Here is a 27019-nt window from a genome sequence, read left to right as displayed (position 1 = left end):
CATGGGAATTGAAGGTGTACAGATTGGATATAAGATCAAAAACAAAGTCATAGTGGATTGCCTTGCCTTCGCAGATGATATGGTGTTGTTACATGAGAAGGAAGAAGACGTGAAGTTGGCACTAGCAAATCTAGCAGAGACTGCAGCAAAGGTTGGTTTAAAATAGCATACAACAAGACGAAGGTACTGAACTCGAAGACCGATTGGAATGTAAAAGGCCAAGTGCTAGAGAGAGTCGACAGCTTCCGGTACCTAGGTGAGAACATCACGGGTAAAGTACAAAGCAACAAAAGTGCCACAGACAAAGCTCAACTGCTGCTGAAACTACGATATGCAGCCATGACTACATATGGAAAGAAGAATCTCTCGAGGAACGCCAAACTGCGACACTACATGATAACCATCAGGAATGCTGCATTATTTGCAACTGAAACGCTGACATTAGGCAAGAGAGCTTGCATACAATTGGAGAAGGAGGAAAGAAGAATCTTGAGACATATATGAGGCACCAAAAAGCAAAGTGAAATATGGGTACACAGATCAAGGCAGGAACTATATGCGAGTATAGAACCAATCTCGAGTGTGATTAGAAAGAGAAGGTTAGGATTTGTTGGACATCTCATGAGGAAGGATGACAGTAGGCTGACGAAGAAGATATGGAATGCAGCCTGCTTAACTGGAAATAAGTGGATGCAGGAAGTCAGAGAAGATTGGGAGACTATTGGCATAAAGGAAAAATATCCACTGATGACAGTACAGGATAGGTCCAAATACAAAAAAGCTCGTGGAAGGTCACAGATGGACAGACACCAGGATCCAGATTCAGATCACGGAAGCCGAGAGAAAGAGGAGGAGTGAGAGAATGAAGAGGTATTGGGAAGAAAGAAGACGTACCGAACAAGTCACTCGTGATCCTCAGGGGTCGTAACGAACCTAATAATAAATAAATAAATAAATAAATAAATAAATAAATAAATAAATAAATAAATAAATAAATAAAACATGAATAATTAAATACGTAAATAGATAAATAAATAAATGATGCATTTTATTGTCGTACATACATTTATTCGCTGAGTAGTGTGTAAGGTAGGATCACAGTGAGAATGGCAGATGGGATATCAGAAAGAACTGGACTAACATTTTAGAAAGTAATTGGATGTCACCAGGAGCTGAGTACCGTTAAACTTTAACTTAGGCAGGGATATGAAGCTTGAAATGCATGTCAATGTGAACAAGAGCTGGCAGTGGAGAATTGACTCTCTGATTAGTGTAGAGAGTAAACCTTGTTAGTGCAGGCGGAAGGTTCATATATGTAATCTCGACTAATGCCACTACCTCCGTGGCCTGCAGGCTACCACATTAACTCCCCAGCTCGTTGGGCCGGGCTCGACTCTCGCCTACCTCATCGAGGATTTAAATCCTTGTGTGAGAAGTGGGACGGGTTCACTGCTCTTTCACAATAAAATACTTCTTGTCTTACTTTGTTCAATGCATGTGTCCGCATCTTTGGGAACTTAATCTTCACAGGAAGAACAATTTAATTGATCAGTTATAAGAAACAAATATCCACATGACATTTTTCAGGAGGCACGAAAAACTATATAGCACTTAACACCGCAGACGTAACGACATGGTTGTTGAAATACTATCTGAAATGAACCAGCCTATTTTACATAATCCTGAAGTTTCGTAATTCAAATCTCAATAGTAAGGACAAATAGGAATTTCAAAATGTACAAATAATGAATCATTTATATAAATATCTTGGCAGTTACTTTGAAAACGATAGTTTATTTAACGTTACTGACAATGGACAGTAGTCGACGTTACAACACTAATTGAGGTTCCTTTAGTTTCAAAACATTTTGAATGTATGGGGGATGTCATTCATCACACTCCATGCGGGCTATAGGAACAGTCTTTCATAAAAATGCTATGAGTATCAGGCATATACTGTTACGTGCCAGCCCTGTGGTACCGCGTTCGGTACTTTCTGGAAGAGGCTAGTGAGCCCAGGTCTAGGAGCTCCTAGCCGGCCTGGAGGGCGTGGCCATGTGTTGTCCTCTTCGTTTGGAAGAAAATGAAAACCTACAACCTGTTTTTCCAGTCATTGACCGGGTCAGGGATGGAATGAATGAAGCAGATATAGGCTATTAGTACGATGGGGTCGCCACTCCCAAAGTGATTTATGTTTTTTTTTTTTTTTTTTGCTACTTGCTTTACGTCGCACCGACACAGATAGGTCTTATGGCGACTAAAGTGATTTATTAATGACTGATAGATGCTATGAAATGAGAATGGAGAGTGTTGCTGGAATGAAAGATGACAGGGATAACCGGAGTACCCGGAGAAAAACCTGTCCCGCCTGCGCTTTGTCCAGCACAAATCTCACATGGAGTGACCGGGATTTGAACCACGGTATCCAGCGGTGAGAGGCCGACGCACTGCCGTCTGAGCCACGAAGGCTCCTCGTTTGGAAGATGCAGCGAAAATATTCCATTTCTATGTACACAACGAATATTCTGGTACACATCACCCGAGCTATAGAAAGGAGGCTCACCGCGAACAATCAATGTGGGACTCAGTGTTGAAATCGGAGTTGGACTCGGTGTGCTGGGGTATGTTGGCTGTCGTCAGTGTCTCATGGGAGTCAGGGTAGAGTACTGTGAGTACTGCCTTAGAGTACTTTGTGTGTGCTGCTGTGGACTGAGAACCTTCGTAGAATAAGCGATGGGAACAGCTGCCGAGAGTGTAATTGGAGCAGTGTTAATGGTCATTGTTGTGACGAGTTCTGTCCTGCTGTTCAACGCTGTTGTTGTTCAGTTGCTCACTGTGCTTCACTCTGTGAATTACTGGAATTTCTCTGGGGTCTAACCGAGGAACAGTCGTCTTGCGCTGTGTGGCCAGCTGTTCTTTGTTCAAACCTAGCAGTTTGCGTGCAGCTGCTGTGAGCGCAAGTGAAAGGCATGCCGATTAGGATTACCGTCTAACAGGTGCCGCACTCCTTGCAGTGTGAAGAGTGTGGTCAGTTATTTTTGAATACTCTACAAAATGTGTGTGTGCATTTCTGGGAACATTCTGTAATAAATACTGTACAATCTTCTCCGGAGTTTTCTTCGTGTTTATGTTGACGATTTCTCCATACGTATTCTCCAAGTACCGTACAGCAATAACTCAGCTGGAAGTTGGACAAACACTCTCTAACTGCTGGATACATCGTTATGTAACAGAACTGGTGAATCACTGCCTGTCAGTTCGTGGTAGTTTTTCTTTTCTTTTTAAAGAAAAAATCACCCATTATATTCTCTGGTGAACTAGGCAAACTTCCGTCTATTTTGTCACCAGGCAATAGAAAGAGCTGATCAGTGTGGAACAGTTTGACCAGTTATTCTGAAAAGTTACTATGTCCCGGGCATAAAGTGTCTCCAAAGGAATTTTCAGACGTTCAAGTCCACAACAGAGCACTGGTATGGGTAGTTACGGTAGGCTAATATTTAAGAGATACATTGATTCAAAATTACAACGAGAGAAGTAAGAACATAGCGAAGTAAATAAATAGTAAGGGCTACACAAAAATATGTCGTTTAGTCATTATAATCATTTATAGAAAATTATTAAATAATTTTTTTTTGCTAGGGGCTTTACGTCGCACCGACACAGATAGGTATTATGGCGACGATGGGATAGGGAAGGCCTAGGAGTTGGAAGAAAGTGGCTGTGGCCTTAATTAAGGTACAGCCCCAGCATTTGCCTGGTGTGAAAATGGGAAACCACGGAAAACCATCTTCAGGGCTGCCGATAGTGGGATTCGAACCTACTATCTCCCGGATGCAAGCTCACAGCCGCGCGCCTCTACGTGCACGACCAACTCGCCCGGTAATTATTAAATTAAGATTAAGTAAGGTACATACTGTACATTATCTTTACAGCAATGGCTATTTGGGTAACAACAAAAATAGAAATATCTCTCTTAAGAAGCACACTTATATTAATGAAATGAAATAAATTTTCAAATTGTGACATTGGAACAGTTTTTTACTCTGAGCAGTTCTTTGATAAAAACAATACATTTTGAGAACATAAATTCAAAGTCTATGTCTATGCCCTTTAATATCAAATTATTAAGTGCTCTGCACATTACCTGCTGTGCGTAATTTTTATGGTAGAGAGTTTTGCTTCGATTACAATATAAAAATTCCTAGATATGTTCATATTAAAATTAAACTGTTCAAACAAAACGCTACTTTCATCCCTGTTATAACACATTCTGAGTCCGCATAAGTGAGTCTAAAGCCTCCCAGCATCCTAGCTGGGTTGTATTTTGGGTGCTGTAAAAGTTAGAAGTGTTCTGCGGAAGCCAAATGGAAGAGGATAGGCCACATTGGATTGTGAGGAACTCAGTTATCGATAAAGCAAAAATCACCCATCAGACGGCTGAAATTTCCAAAATAGTGTCGATAAGCAATATTCAGAATGTGATCCCTGTGAAAATGTTCTGTGCTAACTGGAAAGATGGTTTATTACTCCTCAGTACCATCCACTTCGGGTGTTTCTGATTTGAATTGGCCTTGAGGTAAACGAGGATGGCGCCCTTGTCGTTATAATCCTGGTATCCACCCCGACACTCAGCTGACGTAAATTGACTAGATAACTTCCCTTGACAGGATGCCACATTCCTGTGTGTGTTGCCAGAAGTTGCGTGTCGTAATTTCGTTATTGTAGATTGTTGTATTGCTATAATTTACAATTACATGACAAGAGAGTTGGTAGACATCGTTTGGGAATTAGATCTTTATTTCACCCTCTTTTCACTAGACTTCTGTCATTTTAAACTTTTTCTCCTTTATACATTGGTACACACACTATTGCACAATTTATTTTACGTCCCACCGACCCAGATATGTTTTATGGCAACGATGGGGTAAAAGAGGGGTGGGAATGGGAAGGAAGCGGCCGTGGCCTTAATTAGACATTCGCCTGGTGTGAAAATGGGAAACCACTGAAAACCATCTTCAGGGCTGCCAACCTACTATCTGCCGGGTGCAAGCTCAGAGCTGCTCATCTCTGAGTGGCTCAGACGGTTGATGCAGTGGTGTCTTGGCAGGTTCGATCCTAGCTCAGTCCGGTGGTATTCGAAGGTGCTCAAATACCTCAGTCTCGTGTCGGTAGATTTACTGCGATGTAAAATGACTTCTGCGGGACTAAATTCCGGCACCTCGGCATCTCAGCTTCGTGAGTAGTTGGTGGAACGTAAAGCTAATAACATGAATTTAAAAAACGCTCGGCCAACTCGCCCGGTTTTAGACTTTCTATCTTTAGACGTAGTGAACTGGAAACCTTAATTATCTTCCCAACGTAAAGAAAACGTAAATACAGTACTTAAAATTAGTGCTTATGAACAGTATAATGTCAGAATTACAATTATATTTGTATGGACAGTTTAATGGCTCCAGTTCTATTTAAAAAAACAAACATTTGGTCACATTTTTTGGTATTCTTCTTTCCCGGTCATATTGTTATGTCCGACAAATGGTGTGGACGGGTCTTTCAAAGTCTATACGTGTAATGGGGATTCTGGCGAGTCGGTCAATCCGAACAGGCTTAGTGGCTGCCTCTTTTAGTTGCATGTGATGCGGCAGCGGCGAGTGTGGTTAAAAGGCTCGCCTGTCCATCCCAATTTCGACCAGTCACATTGGAGGCCACAGACACAGGTAGGTCAACCACGCAGATATTTTTGGTGTGTTACTAACCTATCACTCGCCGTAATTGAGTCACATGTTTTTTATTCTTTATAATTGGTCTCACGAACGTACGAGAAGGCAGTGCCGCGGAAATTATACTTGTTTCCTGTTGCTACTGTGCAATGGAAGACGTAGGCCATGTCTTCTTCCGTGCTTACTGTACCGAAGGACTTCACTGTATATCACCCTGACAGGGGGCCGTTAGAAGGTACTAGCAGCCAGGCAAGCTAGACCTAGGCTTTTTAAAGAGTTGTTAAAACTACACTTAAATGTCTACAAAAATACTCCCAGCATTGCATTACAAAAAATAAACAACCGAGCTCGATAGCTGTAGGCGCTTAAGTGCGGCCAGTATCCAGTATTCGGGAGATAGTAGGTTCGAACCCCACTGTCGGCAGCCCTGAAAATTGTTTTCCGTGGTTTCCCATTTTCATACCAGGCAAATGCTGGGGCTGTACCTTAATTAAGGCCACGGCCGCTTCCTTCCCACTCCTAGCCCTTCCCTGTCCCATCGTCGCCATAAGACCTATCTGTGTCGGAGCGACGTAAAGCAACTACCAAAAAAAAAAAATAATAAACAACCGAAATAGTTATTCACGCTAAAGCCATGGAAAGTGAACTTTTACGTTACGACTGAGAATTTCGAAATGATTTACGCAAACTTATTACTTTAGTGGCTGTTGTTACAATAATAGCGGGCGAGTTAGGGGCGCGCAGCTGTGATACTGGGTCGGCAGTCCTCAAGATGGTTCTCTGTAGTTTCCCATTTTCACACCAGGCAAATGCTGGGTCTGTATCTTAATTAACGCCACGGACGGTTTCTTCTTACTTCTAGTCCTTTCCTATCCCATCGTCGCCATAAGACCTGTCTATGTCTGTGTGACGTAATGAAGATTGTACAAAGTGTTGTTGTAGATATTCCCAATCCCTCGCAGTTTTCCTCTCAAATATTTAACGCTTTATTTTATTCTTTCTCCCAACTTCAACACCTGAGAAGCCTCTTCAATGTTGATCATGAACTCAGTCTTTTCAAAAATAAATTTGAAATCCAGTCTTCTTTATTATCATTTGGAATCCTTCCGTCTGTGTTGCATATAAAGCTGCTGGAAGGATTGTCTCAATATAGCATTTCTGGATTCGTATTATTATTATTTTCCATACTTAGGCCTATCCCTGTGCCTATGTCCATTACCACGTGAAAGCAAACGTTCTTGCCGGGTTTTGTGGTAAAGAAAACACGTCATTTTTGAGGGAAATTCATTTTTTTGTTTATTCAAAATATTGGCAATCCGCTTCTACACCTTCGCCCATCTTTCAGGGAAATTATGAATACCATGCCATAAAAACTGCTTGTCTTTTGCGGCAAACGATTGGTCGAGCCATTTTCCAACTTCCTCGAAATTGCTGAAGTGCTGCTCTGAGAGCGCGTGCCCCATTGATGCGAAGAGGTGATAGTCAGGTGGCGCGAGGTCGGAGCAGTACGGCGGGTGTGGAGGGATGTCCGATCCAAGCGACTTCAAGGTGTCTGTCACTGGTTTTGCTGTGTGAGACGGCGCATTGTCGTGTAACAAAATCACTTTGCCATGTCTTCTCGCCCATTCTGGTCGTCTTCCGATCAATGCGTGATTTAAATTAATAATTTGTTGCCGATAGCGTTGTGCATTAACGGTTTCTGCGGGCTTCAAGAGTTCATAATACACAACACCGCTCTGGTCCTAGCTGACACAAAGCCTGTTCTCCTTGCCGAAGCGATTTGGCATTGGTGTTGTAGGACAGACTTCGCCAGGTGACAGTCACGATTTTATCCGCTTCGGTTTCTCAAAATAAATTCATTTTTCTTCACCCGTCACAATTCGGTAGAGAAATGATTTCTTCATCATCATCATCATCTGTTTACCCTCCAGGTTCGGTTTTTCCCTCAGACTTAGCGAGGGATCCCACCTCTACCGCCTCAAGGGCAGTGTCCTGGAGCTTCAGACTCTTGGTCGGGGTATACAACTGGGGAGTATGACCAGTACCTCGCCCAGGCGGCCTCACCTGCTATGCTGAACAGGGGCCTTGTGGAGGGATGGGAAGATTGGAAGGGATAGGCAAGGAAGAGGGAAGGAAGCGGCCGTGGCCTTAAGTTAGGTACCATCCCGGCATTCACCTGGAGGAGAAGTGGGAAACCACGGAAAACCACTTCCAGGATGGCTGAGGTGGGAATCGAACCCACCTCTACTCAGTTGACCTCCCGAGGCTGAGTGGACCCCGTTCCAGCCCTCGTACCACTTTTCAAATTTCGTGGCAGAGCCGGAAATCGAACCCGGGCCTCCGGGGGTGGCAGCTAATCACGCTAACCACTACACCACAGAGGCGGACAATGATTTCTTTCGTGGCGTAAAAAAAATTCACACGTGACTTTGCGATTTTCCATTTGCCATTCATTCAAATCTGTGGGACCCATTTACCCAATTTACTGATTCCCATTGCTCGTAAACGTCTGCTGATTGTTTCTTGTGACACATTTAATGCGTATGCCAATTGCTGTTAACTTTGAGTTGGGTCATCATCCAGTAACGCCTGGAATTGCTCGTCTTCGCACGTTTGTGGTCTACCAGAGCGCGCTCTGTCATCACCACGTTTAAATAGTTAAAACCATGTCTCACATGTTCTAATCGTTGGAGCGTGTTCACCAGCAAACGATGACTTTCCACTGTCTTTCTCTTTTAATTAAATAATAAAAGCATTGCGTGCTGTAAATGTTCTTTTTCAGGCACAAACGTCGACATGATCACTGAACGATACAACACAGACGCTAGTGTTTGGCGGACTCAACTTGTGTGTGTTGGTAGTTTACAAACTGACGTATGTGTCAATTTCATACGCTGCGTACTGTTCGCTGTTGCCATCTCTTAGTGAAAATCCACAGCCTGTTTTCAGTACACCTAGTGAGTGTACGATGTAGAGTTACCAAAGCTCACGCGGATGGGCCGGACCAAGTTTATTACTTCCATTCTTCTGCCTCACTCTCATTCTTGGCTCGGACAATGTGAATGTGTACGGCTCCATGGCTAAATGGTCATCGTGCTGCTCTTGAGTTCAAGGGGCCCAGGGTTTGATTCCCGGTCGGGTCGTGGATTTTATCCTTGATTAGTTGTTTCCACTGACTATGTGTGTCGTCCTTACATAGAAAATTAAAAAAAATGAAAAACAAGGAAAGAATGTGAATAAATTAAATAACATTGACAAATTGTGTTCTCATGAACTCAGTTAAATGACCAAAAGAAAAGTCACTAAAGTGACAACATTCCTTCTGTGATGGATGGTGAGAAAGTGTGAAGACGATATGCAATAATAATTTCTGGACGAGTGAATCTACTCACTCATTTCCCTTGTACGGTTCATAGGCGATCAATATATTTAGGACCCAACCAATCTTCGGGATGTGGTCTCAAAACACTCATAAAGAACTGATTAGTTGTCCGAATAGAACTGAAATTTTGAATCTGCATTTTGTTTCGTGTTTCATTGTAAAAGTTGTGCTCCGAAAAACAGGATTTGATTTGGTAATGTAATACCTGCAGGATGGAGGGATGCTCTGAATTATTCGCATCAACCTCTAATGAGTTGAGATCAAGGGGCTGTACTTTCACCTTAAGCATGGAGTGGGATCTCTTTGAAGTTCTTTTCCGTAGCGTGGGCCAAGAGAATGGAGAAAGGTGTCATGTTACCTGGGGTTCATGGCTAATGCATGATGTGGTCACCGGGTGAACACGCCACTATTGTGCATGTTGGATGAGCCGAGCTGAATGAGGCACGCTAGCCTTCTCTTCTCATTCGTCATTTATCCGAATTTAAAATAATCTCTACTTATACAGTTTTTTACAATTTGTTTTGTATCGCACTAACACATATAGGTTTTTTACAATTAGCTTCACGTCGCTACGACGCAGGTAGGTTTTTATGGCGACGATGGAATATCGAAGAGCTAGGAGTGGGAAGGAAGCGACCGTGGCTTTTATTGAGGTGCAGTCCCAGCATTTGCCAGGTGGGAAAATAGGAAACCACGGGCTTCAGGGCTGCCGACAGTGAAGTTCGAACCCACAATCTTTCGAGTGCAAGTTGACAACTGCTTGCCACAAACCCCGCAGTCACTCGCTCCGTTGTATCCGGATACCTGCACGAAGCTGTCCTCAGAGTGACTGCCCAGTAGTGGAAACATAAGAAAAGTAAATACAAACTTGGCCGCTATTGCAAGGGACGCAGACTTCTGAGGGTTTCATAGAAATAAATATTATGTCGATAACAAATATTATTCAATACAACGTGGTGCACTTGGAATGTGGGTCTGAGAAATAAGAGATTTCGGGAGTAACATTACGAGTACTTTCAAAGTTTCTCATAGTTACGCCTATTACGTTATTTTCGTTTCATTTCTTTTGTTCCTTCATCATTGGACTCTTTCTTTCGCACGTTTTTGCCGAATCCTAATCGAATCTTTCTTTTCCATTATTATATTTGTTATTCCATCCAAGTGACCACGATGTATTCACAACGACAGCTAACCTCCAGCTGAGCGCGCCAGACAACACAGCGCCATCTTATAACTAGGGACTTCGATCCCGGCCCTTATTTCTAATCCCGGGATTTCGGGATTACACTTGGTCAGTCCAGGGATCCCCGGATTATCCCGGGACTGAAGGTTAAAAATAAAAACTAATAAAATCTTACAGAAATCAGCTGTTTAATCAGCAAATTGAAATTTAGACGAAATCAACATATTTTACGGTATACACCTAGCTAATCTAATCACTCTAACTAATCAGATTTAGAGTCAGACTAACCAGATTTAAAATAACTCAATCTCTATGTTAAAATTATTATTTTCCAATGATCAGTGAGATCTCTTTAAACTTACATAAATTCTAAAAAACCTTAGGTAACAAACTATGCAAATAAACTTTGGAAATTAACAAGAATCTCTCTGAAATAGACTAAATAGACGACTTTCATGTAACAACATAATAAGTAGGTAGAAAGTTTCTTAGCAAAATGTATTTAAAATAACATTAATCAGTCACATTTCACATTTAATAGGAACATTCTAATTAGAGTTGCGAAAATATGATCTGAGAAATAACAACGCGTCCAATGCCTCATCACCAAGCCTGCTTCTCAATTTCTTGCACATATATGCAGCTGCTGAGAAAGCGCGTTCGGGTTCGATGGAAGTTGGAAGAATCGTTTGTAAGTACTAACTTATAAGCCTGCTCTAGGTTATAGCTCGGAGTAGAATTTGAAGACTCGTATAGGTTCATTTCCTTCTTAACAATTCAGGAAAATTCATTTTTATTTAGTGCTGTTTTCTATTTCCAGCTGAAGCTTTCCTTTGAGCGTCAAATCACTTTTTTCTGTATTTGTAGTCTCCACTTGCATATATTGTTCTTCCTCTTTGTCATTTTTTAACCATTTAATCTCTCAATTATAGAAACAATGTTTTTTTATCAGGACTTTGCTCGGACTTGAAAATGTACGCTTTATTTCATAATTGAACGCCAACACTACATTGCCAACATGACGATTTTGTAGGTAGCATAATACGCCACTCAACTCATTTCTTCGGCGATCTTTCATGTGCTTTTGTAAATGTATCTTGAATTTAGAAGCCAACTCGGAACTAGTGTCATTTAACTGCTTAAAGAGAAACTTAAGGGCAGCATCAGCTGTGCATAAATACGCATCACTGGGATAGAGTGCTTCTATTAATTTGACTGGAGCCAAGACTTTATTGATTTCATCGATGAGCTCGAAATCGGACTGTTTCCACTGCACTGGATTATTCAAATCTATAAGCACCTCTTAGACGCTAAATTTCAAGAAGGCAAAACGCTCGAGTATAGTGTACAGGCATTTCCATCTGGTTTTGAAATCAAGCAGTAAACTTACCTCCTTGCCACGCTCTATCTTCACATATTTTTATCATTCTTCAAGGACGCTCTTTTGATAATAAGAACCACTTTGCGAATATTTTTTTTATTACACGCACATAGAGGAAGGCATTCACTCATCTCACTCACACGTGAGAGGAAAAGTACTACTGCGCGCATTGTGGTCAGACTTTCACGCACATAGGAGTTTGAACAACACCAAATGAGAACAGGCATTTACACACCGAAAAGATGCATAAATAACGCACTGAGAGTTTCGCTTCACGCAGTCTATTTTGCAAATTTTAAAAAAATGATGTCAACCCGGAAATCTTGGGATCAGGAAAACTTAATCCCGAAAACTACGGATTGAAAAGCGGTCGGCAGCCCGGGATCGAATCCTCTGCTTATAACAGAGTATGCGTGTGACGTCACATATTAGGACAAAATTTGCCTTACTTTGAAGCGCTATTTCATGACAACTTTTTTGCAACAGATAGCCTCCTCTTTTATCAGTCAATTGGCACATTAAACAAAATCGTAAGTTAAATATTCTTGGCGATATACGCATTCTGCCCAAACACTAAGAACGCCTTGTTTTACTTTCCATGTAGCCGTTGGCCAGAAACGTAAGTCTACGTTAACATCAGCCATGTCGCCACGCATTCTCACTAAACCTTAGGTCCTTCTCAGGCCATCTCCTTGCGATCATTCTTCCCACAACGATACCAAATTTTCTGCCGCAGAGTGATAATTCCCCTTTGTGAGGCCCGCTCCATCCCTTCAGGGTGACAATGAAATCATAAAAATCACCTTTGTTACAGCTCGAATTGCTCCGTAAGACATTCCACGAGGTGATGTCTGATCGTACCTGCGGCGCTGTAGCATTGTAGTTACTGACGTGGGTTGCTGTTGTCTGGAGCGATGAGGTTCTTCTAGTTCATCCCAGAGGTGTTCGATAACACTGAAGTTGGTGTTCTGAGCTGAGATATTATTGTCCACAAACCACTAGGGAATATACCTTGCCTCATGGCAGCGAGTATTATCATGCTGAAACACACAGTGATCATATTACACATCAGACAAGAAGCAGCTGGTCGAAGTCGTCTTATATCCTTCCGCCTTTAACGTGTAAACAATCGAATCCATTCCATAAAATCTCAAAGAAACAAAAAAAAAAAATCCTCTGATCCAACCTCCACCCAATTACACTGTGCTTGGCACATATCTTTCACTACGCCCAGCAACTCCCGTCTGACTAACACGTGGCATATCCTGATCCATTACTCGGAATCTTGCATCTCACCTCCCAGTGATAGTAATGTTTTCACTGCTGAGTCAGAGGAATTACAAAATATGTAGCACAAAATCACCAGCGCAACCAGGAATCGAACCAGGGATTCTTTGAACTGAAGGCCTGGAAGCTGATCTCCATAACCGAGCAGCCAAACATCATCATCATCATCATCATCATCATCATCATCATTGTCATCTAAAGACAATGCCTTGTCGCTGTAGCCACATCTGACGCCTTCTTCTAGCCTCTTCATGTTTCTATATGAACCACATGCCAGTTCCTGATGTGTGACATTCTTGGTCGACCCCTGGGTCTCTTTCCTAGTACTTTGCCTTCAGTGATGGTTTGGATAAAAGAGGGTCATGTCTCAGAACGTTATCCAAGGAAATTTGTTTTCGTCTTCTTTATCGTATTTAATAATATGGGTCCTCCATTACGATCTTTAAAACAAGGTCATTGGCTTTTTATCCATCCAACTTGTTATAATTCTTCTCCAAAACCACATTTCTGCTTCTTCCTGTTTCTTCCTGTTTCCCGAATTCCAACAACAACAATGATAATCATAATAATGATAATAATTGTACCGGAGGTACACCCGCCCCGTACATTTAAATTAAGAGCCTTGCAAAATGCCATCTGATATATGAAGTCTGCAACAACTAATACAAGAAGATTGAACATTTCTCAACAGATGTCGCTACTATAAACTTATGTTGTGCCCTCTGGTGTGAAGATGAACTATTCAAATTCTAGAGTTATTTTGTATGTGAAGGTTTCCTAGAATGGAATGTTTAGCGATTGTTTCTTTTATTTTCAAAAGTTATCAACACCTCTATCTCTTCCTGCAAACTCAAGGCGTTGGCTTATCAAAATTTTTGTATATTTATTTATTTACCAATGGGAAAATTTCTATATTTATTTTTTTATCCAATGAGAATTGGGGGTGGTCAGGGCCTTAGCCCAGAGTTTTCGTGAACTTACCCCTCGTCTATAACAGCTGGCACCGGGCTCGATAGCTGCAGTCGCTTAAGTGCGGCCAGTATCCAGTAATCGGGAGATAGTGGGTTCGAGCCCCACTGTCGGCAGCCCTGAAGATGGTTTTCCGTGGTTTCCCATTTTCACACCAGGCAAATGCCGGGGCTGTACCTTAATTAAAGCCACGGCCGCTTCCTTTCAATTCCTAGGCCTTTCCTATCCCATCGTCGCCGTAAGACATATCTGTGTCGGTGCGACGTAAAGCAAATAGCAAAACAAAAAAAATGCTGGCACATTTTCGGACCAGGTTGTCTTTATGATAGCTCCAATCTACGTCTAGTGTGTCTTTATAAAGGAATCGAGAGCACCACGTTCACCTTCGAGAGGTCCACCACCTCAAGGTAATGACAGTTCAGGATTAAGTGTGTGATAGCTAGCTCGAGGGGAATGTTTCAAATCTTTAGTTATGTAACTTTATTTTCTAAAATGTAAACTTCAATCCTTAATTGTAAATTTCAAACAAGCCAAAAGAACTTAACCGAAATCAGAGAATAGAGTGTGAGGTACCCTTTCGTATTCTTTCACAACTTAATTTTGATGTGTGACTATGATTGTGTAACCTTTTCTATCTTGTAATTTCTGCAACATATATTTTTCTCCATCTAGTCACCTCAGTAGTATAGGCTTAGCCTCTGTAGCGTCGGGCAACAAGAGCAAATAGGTTTTTTTTTTTTTTTTTTTTGCATGCTATGTAAATTTCTAAGAGAACAAGAGTTCGCCTCCTTTCAATTTTAGTTTTAGGGCCAGTAATTAAACCTTTTTTTTTTTACGAAGACCTGGTAGTATGGGTACTCGTTACCGCTGTTAAACTCTACTTCATTGATTTAATCTTTAAGATATCAGACTGCTGAGCATTTAAGACAGTGAATAATGTTTAATTTTGTTAAATGTAGGTTGTGCCTAGATAGGACTGAAAAGTGTGAATTTTCTAAAAAAGATTCTTAAGTGTACATTTTGGTTTTCCGTGGTTTCGCATTTTCACACCAGGCAAATGACGGGGCTGTTCCTTAATTAAGGCCACGGGCGCTTCCTTCCCACTCCTAGCCCTTTCCTATCCCATCGTCGCCATAAGACCTACCTGTGTCGGTGCGACGTAAAGCAACTAGCAAGGGTGCTCTTCCTGTTAATGTAAAGGTTGAATGGTGCCTTTGAAAGGCTGGAAAGGTGTAACGTGTGGGGAGTAGTCTCCTGGACAAATTTGGTGCTCTAGTGAAATTGCATATTTTGGATACTTTGTCTCCTAGTGGCGTACAGGAAATTGGGATATCCGTCTCCTTGACTGTTGGTTGAAAGGGAGCAGTTGTGTTCATGTAAAGGTTGTGGTCTGCGAGCTCCAAGCTCATGTTGTAAACAGTTGTTGGTTTTTCTAATTTTATCATGCTAGATTACGAGGTAGTCTCGGTCCTGATCTACTGTTATTTGCTCAGGAAAGTATAAATGTAAAATTAAAAAAAGAAAGAAAAAGGAATATAGCTGCGATTTTAAAGTTTTAAATTACCCTTTTGACTGTGTTACATCCACCCGTTCATGCCCGTACCTTCTTTCACCACTGTAAACCACAGAATCCCCGTAACAATAACAATTAGATCCGCAGCATTCGTTATAAATAGGTCAGATACCTCGTCTTGATATTCCTGTCGTAGTTTTGCCTGGCCTTTTCAATGGTTTTGTGAACATTTCATGAGAAGTGCGTTATGGCATGCCACAGTTCGTGGTCAGAATTCATCCATTCTGGCGTCATTATGCCGCCTGTTTGGTAAAAATATATCCCTATAAGTTATGCGCTCTTTTATCCTGCAGTTCTTGATATAATGTCTGGTATTCTGTCTTAAAAGGCAATGGTGTTTTTAATCGCAGTTCTTCTATATAGAGCGGTTGTCTTGTGAGTTCATAGGCTAGTCTCGACGGAGCGTTGTTAGCTACTAATAAAACGTTTTCATTCCTCCCCTCAAGGGGGAGGCAGGCCTCTTAGATGGTGACGCCGTCTCTCACGCCGGGAGATTTGTTACGGTGAAGGAGATGCTCGGAAAAGGTGAGCGGGTTAGAAGCCGTGGCTTATACTAGGAACTGTCCTGGCATTCACCTCATTTCAGGAGAATGGAAATCCATGCAATGCCATTCTCAAGACAGCCCATGGTTGGGGCCAACCGTGAGGTCCAACCCTGTCCCGTCTCCCAAATGCAGAGACGTAGAGCCACAGTAGGGCCGTGGCCACGCCTCCTCTGCTCGGTTGGCCGGTCAGAGTACAGAGCTGTCGCACCACGGACCAGCCGTGGCCACCTATGGCTCGAGACCCACTGTGCATCTACCGACCCGTTTTTTGCCAGCCAGATACCTTTTTCATGATACATGGCCTTCACTCTTTCTAAGGTAGCTAGGTTATCCTTCGATAAGTGTTCCCAGATAATATCTAAAGGCGTATGTCATGATGGGGTCTGTTTGTACGTATACTTTTGATTCTTAGCAGCATGTTAATTATTACGTACGCTCTACCGTCTGTTGAATATACTGTATTTGGAAGCTGGGAAAGGTTAGAGAATCACAAGAGTCTAGCTCCTGAGGGAGCAATAGTTGCATAACGCCGTAAGAAAATAATCGTGGCACTTCGGAAAACTTCAAACTGTGGCACGTAATGCTGGGAAAGTGTTGGTTCAGTGGATCTTGTGAACCGGGACGTTGTCCAAGAGGTAAGTTCACTCTGACCGGCCAACCAAGCAGAGGAGGGGTGGACCTCACGGCTGGCCCCCACTCTCGGCTGTCCTGCGAATGTTTTTCCGTGGTTTTCCATTCTCCTGCACTGAGGCGAATGCCTACCCCTTACCTTCTCCGTGCATCCTCTTCACCATAACAAATCTCCTGGCCTGAGAGATGGCGTCACCGTCTAAGAGGCCCGCCTCCCCCTTCATGGAAGGAATGAAAACATTTTACTAGTAATAGTAGTATTTTCAAGTACTAAATTGCCAGAGGAGCAGCAGTTCAAATAGACTACTGTCGCTAGATGTCAGGCTATCCCTCCATTCCTCAGCACGATTCCAAGTGGCATTACGAGAATAACTTCCACATGAAAGCAAAATATTTTTTTCATCTTTATATCATCATTATCATCACTACCACCATTTCACTGAATTCTTCGAAGATACAGGCGACTCGGAATGCCTGCGTTGCTGTAGAGACGAAGTCTCGTTTCGCTCCAAGGTCTCGGATTCCCATAAAACACACTGGAAAGATTAAAAAAAGAAGGTCTTGTAGCAGAGTGAGCTTCAGCCTAAGGTGGCCACGGCTGGTCTGTGGTTCGGTAGCTCTGCACTCCGACCGACCAGCCGAGCAGAGAAGGGATGGCCGCATCTCTGCCGTGATTCTATGCCTCTGGATTCGGGAGACGTATAGGGGCTGGTCCCCACCGTCGGCTATCCTGATAACGGTTTTCCGTGGTTTTCCATTCTCCTGCACCAAGGCGAATACCGGGACAGTTCGTAGTATATTTCATGGCCGCCAACCCTCTCACATTCTCCGTGCATCTCCTTCACCATAGCAAATCTATCGGCCTGAGAGACGGCGTCAACACCTAGGAGGCCCGCCTCCCCCTTCTCAGGGGGGGGGGAATGAAAACATTTTAGAAGGAGTAGATTGAAAGGGCGTTTTGAGTAGATACAGTAAGTGATAGTTCTCTGACATTTAATAAGGAAGCTCATACGAGTCAGACGGTTGCGCCTGGAAAAGTCACGTCCTAGTAGAAATGAAAATACTCCATAGTGTATATACATATTTACATTTGGCTTTACGTCGCCCCGACACAGATAGGTTTTATGGCGACGATGTGATAGGAAAGGGATAGCAGTGGGAAGGAAGCGGCCGTGGCCTTAATTAAAGCACAGCCCCAGCATTTGCCTGGTGAGAAAATGGGAAACCACGGAAAGCTATATTAAGGGCTGCCGACAGTAAGGTTCGAACTCCCGAATGTAAACTCACAGCTATGCGCCCTTAACTGCATTGCATGCAGCCATGTTTGATTACTAGCAGTCAAGCCAGAGATGATGGATACTCTTTGACTCTCTGACCTTCCCCAGCTTCTGAACATACTCAGCAGATGACAGAACGTTACATGTTGCAAAGAGAAAACAGTCTACGTACGTACAGATAGGAAGGTATGAAGTAGACTAGTCTTATGTATGATCATTGATAAAGCGCAGGGACAAACTCTTGAACCAGTTTTCAGCCACGGCCACCATCTCGGGCAAGATCGTTTGAAAATGTTAAGATCCAGATACGCCCGAATGGTCGAAGCACAGAGAATATTGTACGGACAGGAATGTTATAAACTATATTACCGGTGTTAAATGTTCATAGAACTATTGAATAGGGCAGACAAAACAAAATGACTGCGACAGGCGTATCAAGACGAGTTATCTGACCTATTTATAACGAATACTGTGGAGCAGCGCGGGTCCAATAATAATAATAATAATAATAATAATAATAATAATAATAATAATAATAATAATAATAATAATAATAATGTTTTGTCAGCGGCTCCCGTCTGCAGAAAGAGTAAACACTGGTGGAGACACCGGCCACAGAATGCCCGTCATATTTGTCGAGGGCAAACACGAAATATGATCGATACGAAATTGGCGACCTTCCTCACATGGTCTTGAGAAAGGAACGAGGATCAGTTCGCGGATGCCTGATCTCAACTTCAATCATAGACGAGTCGTACTCAATCTTATTCAGGGACGTGGGAAGCGTAACAAATAGAAAAGAAGATATTCCATACGAAAATCTCAAACTCACTCGTTTTGTGCCGAGTGGTACATGCAGTTAATGCACCGATTCCCTAACATATTTTATTTCAGTAGTAGGCTATGTGGCTGTCCTCCGCGAGGTGTAGGGACCGAGACGGTTTACTAGTCCCCACACCAGACATTTAAAAAAGAATGTACAATACCCAAACATTTCAGAAAATTAAACGAAAGTTTCCCATTAATTATCGCCAAAGAGTTCCGCATTTACCTTGCGCTACAAGGAATAAAATATATATTTGACAATTCCCCTTTCGTCGCACCATCACAGAAGACATTATAGCGAGGGTGGGATAGGAAATGGCTAGGTGTAGGAAGGAAGCTACGCAATACTATCTTCAGGGCTGTCGATAGTGGGATTCGAACCCACTATCTCCCGAATGCAAGTTCACAGGTGCGCGTCCCTAACCGCACGGCCAACATTTCCGGTCTTTAAGAAATGTTTATATTTCCATGATTTCCTATTTTCACATCAGGCAAATGCAAGGCTGTACCTTACTTAAGGCCATGGTTGCTTCCTTTCCACTCCTAGCCCCTTCCTACTCCATCGTCGCCATAAGATCTATCAGTGTCCGTGCGACGAATAAAATATCCACCATTTTGTTTTGAAGAAGAACGAAACATTGTGCCCCGGTAATGATTTTATTCAGTGACAAAAGGTCAGAACCCGTTGATTCTTAGGTCATATTGCTGTTTCATGGACACTTAGCCTTCAGAACAAGCGTGAATGGAAAATTCTCAATTACTTTGCGACTATGCTCGTTCCAAGCTACTAGTGCTATGATATTTTGTATGTAGTCATCTGCACTTAACGTTCGGTTACTTCCAGACTGTGAAGTTAGTCAACTCACATAAGAGATGACAAAAGACTCTACTCCATCTCGAGTTCTCTTGGGATCCAGGGAGCTCGTGTAATACAATGCAGGTGTTGGCTCAGTCTGGCTGACCTGAATACACTATCTTATGTGTCTGCATTTGTGTATTCAACGTTAAGTTCTTATGTTGTACAGCAAACAACTATGTTAATTATATAATGTCACGAATAATAATAACAGAAATCAATCTCTCGGAAGGAATAGCAAACAAAACAGGTCTTAGAATCTCCGTGAAAGAAAACAAATTTATTACAAACAAGAAAAGTAGCTCCGTAATTTTTGACAACACATGGTCGAACAGAGAAAGTAAAGAAATTCATATACATGTGAGAAATAACATTCTAGAAATTAGTTTAGAAAATTCTGGTGCAGAATAAATGTTACAGAAGATGGAAGGAGCGAATGGTATCACTAAGAATATTTACAAGAAGAAATGCTTATCTAAAAGTAAGGCAGTACAACACAGTGATGAAACCAGAATGTCTTTACGCAAGTAAATATCTAGTTTTGAACTATAGTTCAGATAAACTGAAAGTGCCAGAAAGAAGAATGAGAAAAATCTTAGCTGCAATGAAAACAACAGAACAATGGAAACTAAGAAGTAATAAAGAAATATAACAGAAACCATAAGAAAAAAGTGATTGCTATATTTTGAGCACGTCTATAGAATAGATGAGAGCAGAGTGGCAAAACAGATATTCAAGTACCTTTCGGATAAAACTCAACAACATCCTGGATACAAGAGGCCAAGAAGGATTTAGAAATAAATAAAATACAACTATAGAAAGAAAGATTGTTAGAAAAGGTTTTAAGAATGGAAGGGCTCCAAGGAAGAATGATAAGTAAACCCGTTCCAAAGTCGTCTGAGAAGAGGAGAATAAAGCGTAGTGAATTGAAAGAATGGTGCAAAGAAGCAAAAGGGAAACAACAAGGAAGCATGAATTGAAATTTACACGTGTTCTGTAGCAGGCCTCATCGTAAATAATAATAATACTCATAATAATAAAAGTAAATAAATAAATAAATAAATAAATAATAATAATAATAATAATAATAATAATAATAATAATAATAATAATAATAATAATAATAATAATAGTGTATTGAGCTTTGTGGATGATATGGTCACTGTAACAAGCTCCGTGCAAACAGCTATAGTCCATGTCGAAACCCTCCAATCCACAACCACGAACACTGGCCTTTAGCAAGTGGTATAACTCTAGCGAGTGAAGTGTTCATTACTAACCTTAGGAATCGACTAATTTGACTCTAGAAATATGCTTTCACCGGGTGAGTTAGCCGTGCGGTTAGGGTCGCGCAGCTGTGAGCTTGCATGCGGGATATAGTAGCTTCGAACCCCACTGTCGGCAGCCCTGAAGATGGTTTTACCGTGGTTTCCCATTTTCACACCAGGCAAATGCTAGGGCTGTACCTTAATTAAGGCCACCTTTGCTTCCTTCCCACTCTTCGGCCTTCCCATCGTCGCCATAAGACCTATCTCTGTCGGTGCGACATAAAACATATATATATACTTTCTTTTATAACGTAACTAACTCTCCGGCTTCTTTATTGAATGTCTACTTTTAAGATTTGTATAACCTGTTGATTGTGTGTGAATCGAATGTTTGCAGATTACTTTATTGTGACCTTGACTGATATTTCATCTTTTTCAATTTTCAATAATTTTTACATTATCTTGATTCGTGATAATTAAATTTTGGCCTTGTAGCAGTCAGAATTATCTGAGAATTTTATGATCCTTTCAAATAAATAATAAAAATAGGTGATAACTCTATGGCAGGGCCTCTCAGGGTGCATGCGCGTGGTGCATGCACTGTGCACGGTGCAAAACACGACTTGGCTTGGTTGACCAGAGTGCAGACCCCCCACTCCTCGATTTGGAGCAATAGCGCTTACTCTCTCTTTCCTCACGCCTCTCTCGCTCGCTCCGCTTGTCTCCCTCTGCCCCACTTGCGCCGTAGCGCTCCAAATCCGGGCTGACTTGAGCCGGGTATAGGCGAGTAGAGCCGAGCTTAGCCGAGTAGCCCAGAGACGAAGCTTTGATCCGAGCCATGCCGAGCGGCACCGATGCACAGTGCACGGAGCTCTTGCGCCTCGCTCTGCACGCGTGAGATTTTGGGCGTTTGAGAGGCCCTGCTCTATGGATTTACGCGTCACGCCATAGAAATGATGTACATGATTCCAGCTGTCACCGGGACGGTCACCAATCAGCCTACGGACCACGAAAACTATAGGTTCAACACTAATCTAAGAGATCCACATTCAATTACATTATCCAAAAGTGGTAGATTACGAAAAGCACCACCTTCAAAATAATAACTGACTTGAAATGTTAATATTATGATCTAAAACCAAAATAAGGTTCCATGCTAAAGGTGCTGACAATTTTACAATAAGTTGCTTGTAATTTATTAGTGTAAATATACGACGTGATTTATTAACTGAAAGTCTGTGCTGTTGGTTACCACCAGAACTCGGTTATTTTGTAGGTGTAAAGTTTTTTGGCACGTCTTCTTGTACTGGTACAGTACTTTTAAAGAAATGTATACCTCCGACAACTGGCATCAGAACATCTCGAGAAATTCCGAGGAAATTCCCTTTTCTTGAGGGGTCAGTAGAGCTATAAACGAGCGCAATTTTATTTCTTCTATACCTGTTACCTGCTATTATGAAACTTATGAATTGAGATAAGTGCTTCTTGCGACCACTTCAAAAATCTGCAACTTATGGCAAGTATTAATTAAAAACCTTAGTGTTATCATAGTCTCGAAAACGTATCGCGCCCAACTCTATTAGTATCATTCGACATGCCTACCTCTTGAGTATCGACGTATCGAAAGTATCGAGAACCCATCTCTAATTTTTACGAAACAAAGTGGGTCGACGCGAATTATGGTTCACCTGTATATTTGTCGATTTGAGAAATTATCCTTTAACATTTGAATCAATACGCAGATGTTTGTGTTGTAGATCAGCTTATTCGCCTTTGTACCTCAGTTCAGCTGTTTTCCTCCTCTAACGAAATTCCCACTATAATCGAAGTTGAAAGTTCGAGGTTTTGGTGCAACCGCTGTAAATCCTCTATTTATCTGTTTTATTTATAGTTCAAGAAAAGGAAGAAGCAGAGTTCTCTAAGCCGCTGTCTGGTTGATTGGATTCCCAATTAACCCTGTGCGCCCCAAGGGTCGTCCTAATCAGTGGAGGAACACCTGCGTCTCCTCACGGCTGAACTTTAAAACAATTGGGTAATGACATGTCACATGTGGCAAGAAGCTCGCGGTCCTTCTCTTGCTTCTCCGCTAGGTAATTTCATTGGTGGAAGGAGCAGCCGCCCAATACATCTAACTAAATGGCAAGGAAGCTCCAGAATGCTTTTACATAAAAGACGTCGTGGTCTGTACAGCCACATGGACAGTCTATAGTGTGCTGTAATTACAAGGAGAGCATTTTTAGGATCTGACACTGTGTATCCCGCACAGTGGTTGAGTAGTGAGATTTGCATTAATATTAGAATATGGACTATCAGAACCCCTAAAATATATGCAAATCAGATACTTAACTACTGAAAATCCACAGCCTGTTTCCAGTCCTCCGACCGGGTCAGAGATGAAATGAACCTCCATCTAGCGGCAAAGGTATGAACTGTGCCGGCTGCAGAAGTCTGTCGAAATCCTCTAGGCCAATGATTAACGACTGACAGATGAAATGAAATTGGAGTGTTGCTGCAATGAAAGATACCAGGGAAAACCTGAGTACCCGGAGAAAATCCTGTGCCACCTCAGCTTTTTCCAACACAAATCTCACATGGAGTGATCGGGGTTTGAACCAAGGAACCCAGCAGGGAGAGGCCGGCGAGCTGCCGTCTGAGCCATGGAGGCCTTACTATATAACTATTAATTACTAATGAGAGATGTCCGGCTCCAGGGCTAAATGGTTAGCGTGCTCGCCTTTGGTCACAGGGGCCCCGGGTTCGATTCCCGGCAGGTTCGGTTATTTTACCATAATCCCCTGGCACGGTGACTGGCTGTATGTGTCAACTTCATCATCATTTCATCCTGATCATGACGTGAAGGTCGCCTACCGGCGTCAGATCAAAAGACCTGTACCTCAAACACATCCTGGCACAGAAAGCCATACGCCATTTCATTTGTACTAATTCGAGATAATAAACAAGTTGAAATTTGAACATGGTTTTATTTATTCACTAAAATTTTGATTAGAGAAAATATTATCAAGTCTTCAACTGTATGATGTGAGAGGAAAACCAACTGGGGAACCACCGTATATGAACGCTAATCACAGGGAAGAAAATGAAAGGGACCCGACACTTGGAAAATTTAAGGTACCGGCCAAAGGAAGGCAAGGGCCACGATGGGTGTGAAAATGGACTCGTAAAACTAACACCGTCGGGGTCGGAAAAGAACAAAGAGTTGACGGAAGGAGTTCGGAGGGAATAGATGAAGGTGAGGAGCCTGGTACAAGTAAGTGGAGGTGGCCCGTGGACACCAATCCATGCTCCAAAGTTGAGTCCCTCGGGCGACAATGAAGGGAGATGTAGGAATTTGATTACTTCACAATGTCGTTTGGTTTTGCAAGCGGCCAGCTTTGCAGGGCCATGTTTGCGGCACTCCCGTGGTGACTCACTCGTTCTGCAGATGACTGAGCGAGTTGGCCGTGTGGTTAGCGTCGTGCAGCAGTGAGATGGTTGATTTGAATCCTACCAACGACAGCCCTTATGATGGTTTCCTATTTCGCACCAGGAAAATGCTGGGGCTCTACCTTAATTAAGTCCACGGCCGCTACTTTGCGCATCCAAGCCGTTTTCCGCCATTTCGTCGCTGAAAACCTTCGACGTGTTATTACGACGTTAATACACTAGCATAAATATCTCCAGATATAATTTATTGATGGCGAATTATCTTTTTTTTTTGCTAGGGGCTTTACGTCGCACCGACACAGATAGGTCTTATGGCGACGATGGGATAGGAAAGGCCTAGGAGTTGGAAGGAAGTAGCCGTGGCCTTAATTAAGGTACAGCCCCAGCATTTGCCTGGTGTGAAAGTGGGAAACCACGGAAAACCATATTCAGGGCTGCCGATAGTGGGATTCGAACCTACTATCTCCCGGATGCAAGCTCACAGCCGCGCGCCTCTACGCGCACGGCCAACTCGCCCGGTAGCCGAACTATCTACTCTTATCTAATTGCACTAAAGTGAACAATGCAAATAATAATAATAATAATAATAATAATAATAATAATAATAATAATAATAATAATAATAATAATAATAATAATAATAATAAATTCAAAGAAGGTAAAAATAAACTGGCTGTAAGAAACTAAGGAGCCCTTCCATGAAATGAATATCATCGGCGATATCATGGAAGATCGTGAAGCCTGTAGTAGGAATACAATAATAGCCAAGGACAAATTCATGGAGAAATCTAAAATGAAATCTGATAGGAAGTGGTCCATGAGGAGATTTTGAGAGGATAAGGCAAACACCGTCAGGTCAGTGAACAATTTCAAACATGTTGTTTGAATGGTCATAACAAAGACATAATAATAATAATTTCAATACTAATAAAATAAAAGGATAATAGTCGAAAAGGGAACACTTCCACATTTTTCTGCATGAAAGGTAAAAGCATAAAATTATGGATATCGTTTCTTGGGTTTAGAAGACAGGAGAGTGATGTATAAGATGTAACTAAGAGCTTACGATGTTATAGCAACGTATATTTGACGCTACCGAACTCGGGAACGCTGGTTGCCACGGTTACAATACTGTCCAGAAATAAATTGATGGCGCTAATTGCAGACAGATCCCAAAAGTATGAATTATGAGTAGACCAAAATCTGACCATTTACAATAACTCCAAAACTAACACGAATACGTAATTACAATCTAAATACAACAATAACTCGCACATTCATACTGCGGTCATTCCACAAGTCAGTTTGATGAATCAAGCAAGTACCTCCGGTAGTCCGCCTTTTTAAGTGATTAAATAATCTTCATAATTTTTGTTTTTATATTATTATTATTATTATTATTATTATTATTATTATTATTATTATTATTGATTCGTATGCCCACCTAAGGAGTGCGTTTGACCTTCTTAGCATATTTTTGTTTTATCTTGTTCTCTTCGCAGTATCTCCTCAAACTCTCGCTCTGTGGTTTAGTCCATCCTGTATTTAGTCGGGTGGGTTTTACAAAACATTTGTGTTTGTGGATTAAAGTTCTGAATTCTTTTCTATCTTGAATGGTTTCTTATTTAATGCCAATTTCATTTAGGTCTTCACTGGTTTCTTTTAGCCAATTATAGGTTAAAATTTTCTTCGTGAGCCTGTTATTATCCATTCTAAAAAGTGACCATTCATTTCCTGATTGCATCTGTTATGTTTCCTGTAACTTGATAGATTTCATGTGATTTATCTTTCATCGTAGTTTCAGATGCATGAACTTCTTCTGTTATAACTACTTTGCTATAATGTTGTAATTTTGCCTTTTTTGATATAGTTCTTTTATTGCATCTGTTCCAAGAAATTTTGTATGCTCTTTTGCAAGTTTTTCAATTCTTTGTTAGCTTGCTGATTTAGCCCTGCTGGTTCAATCATTTCCCCTAGGTACTTAAATTTGTCTACTTCAGCGATATGTTCATATTTTCTGTCTTATAGTTGACTGTTGAAACCTGATCTAGTCCCTTCCATATAGTTTGTCCTTTCATATTATTATCATTATTATTGAATGTTTGTAACTATACAAAGATAAAAATGGTAAACGTGGCAAAAAGGTAAGCCTTGTCCCACTTGTTGTGAGCTCCTTGGAGGTTCTCACATCGCCGCGCACTCCGAGATATTATCAGCTCATAGAGCAGAGAGGACTAAAAGTGAGAATCATATTCTGTTAGTGTTCAGTAATTTGCAGACGCCTGAAGATGGGAGTGGTAATACATCACGAGAAGCGCCACCAGGAAATGAAGGAAGGTTTCACAATAGCTCAGAGAATGAGAAAATGCATAAGTAATGATGATGGGGGAAATCTCGTTTAGTAAAATGCTTGGAAGTATTATATTAGACTGTGCAGTGACCGAAAATGAGAAAACTTTGTAACAGTCTGGAGAAGTAAACACTTGGCACCGATGATAAACTGCGTTCCGCCAAGAAAACGGGTAAACTTAACGCTCGGCGTATTTGTCATGCGGATCCTTATGAACGCATGTAAATACATCTTGCTAGACCCTATAAGAAATGTGCGTCGGAAGAAGTACTTAATAAGCTGCCCTGAAAAGCTTACCATATAGTAAGATAAATACAGATAGTGTTGCTAAA

The sequence above is a fragment of the Anabrus simplex genome, chromosome 7, assembly GCF_040414725.1.
Source record: "Anabrus simplex isolate iqAnaSimp1 chromosome 7, ASM4041472v1, whole genome shotgun sequence".
Taxonomy (NCBI): domain Eukaryota; kingdom Metazoa; phylum Arthropoda; class Insecta; order Orthoptera; family Tettigoniidae; genus Anabrus; species Anabrus simplex.
Note: the sequence above shows the minus strand (reverse complement) of the source record.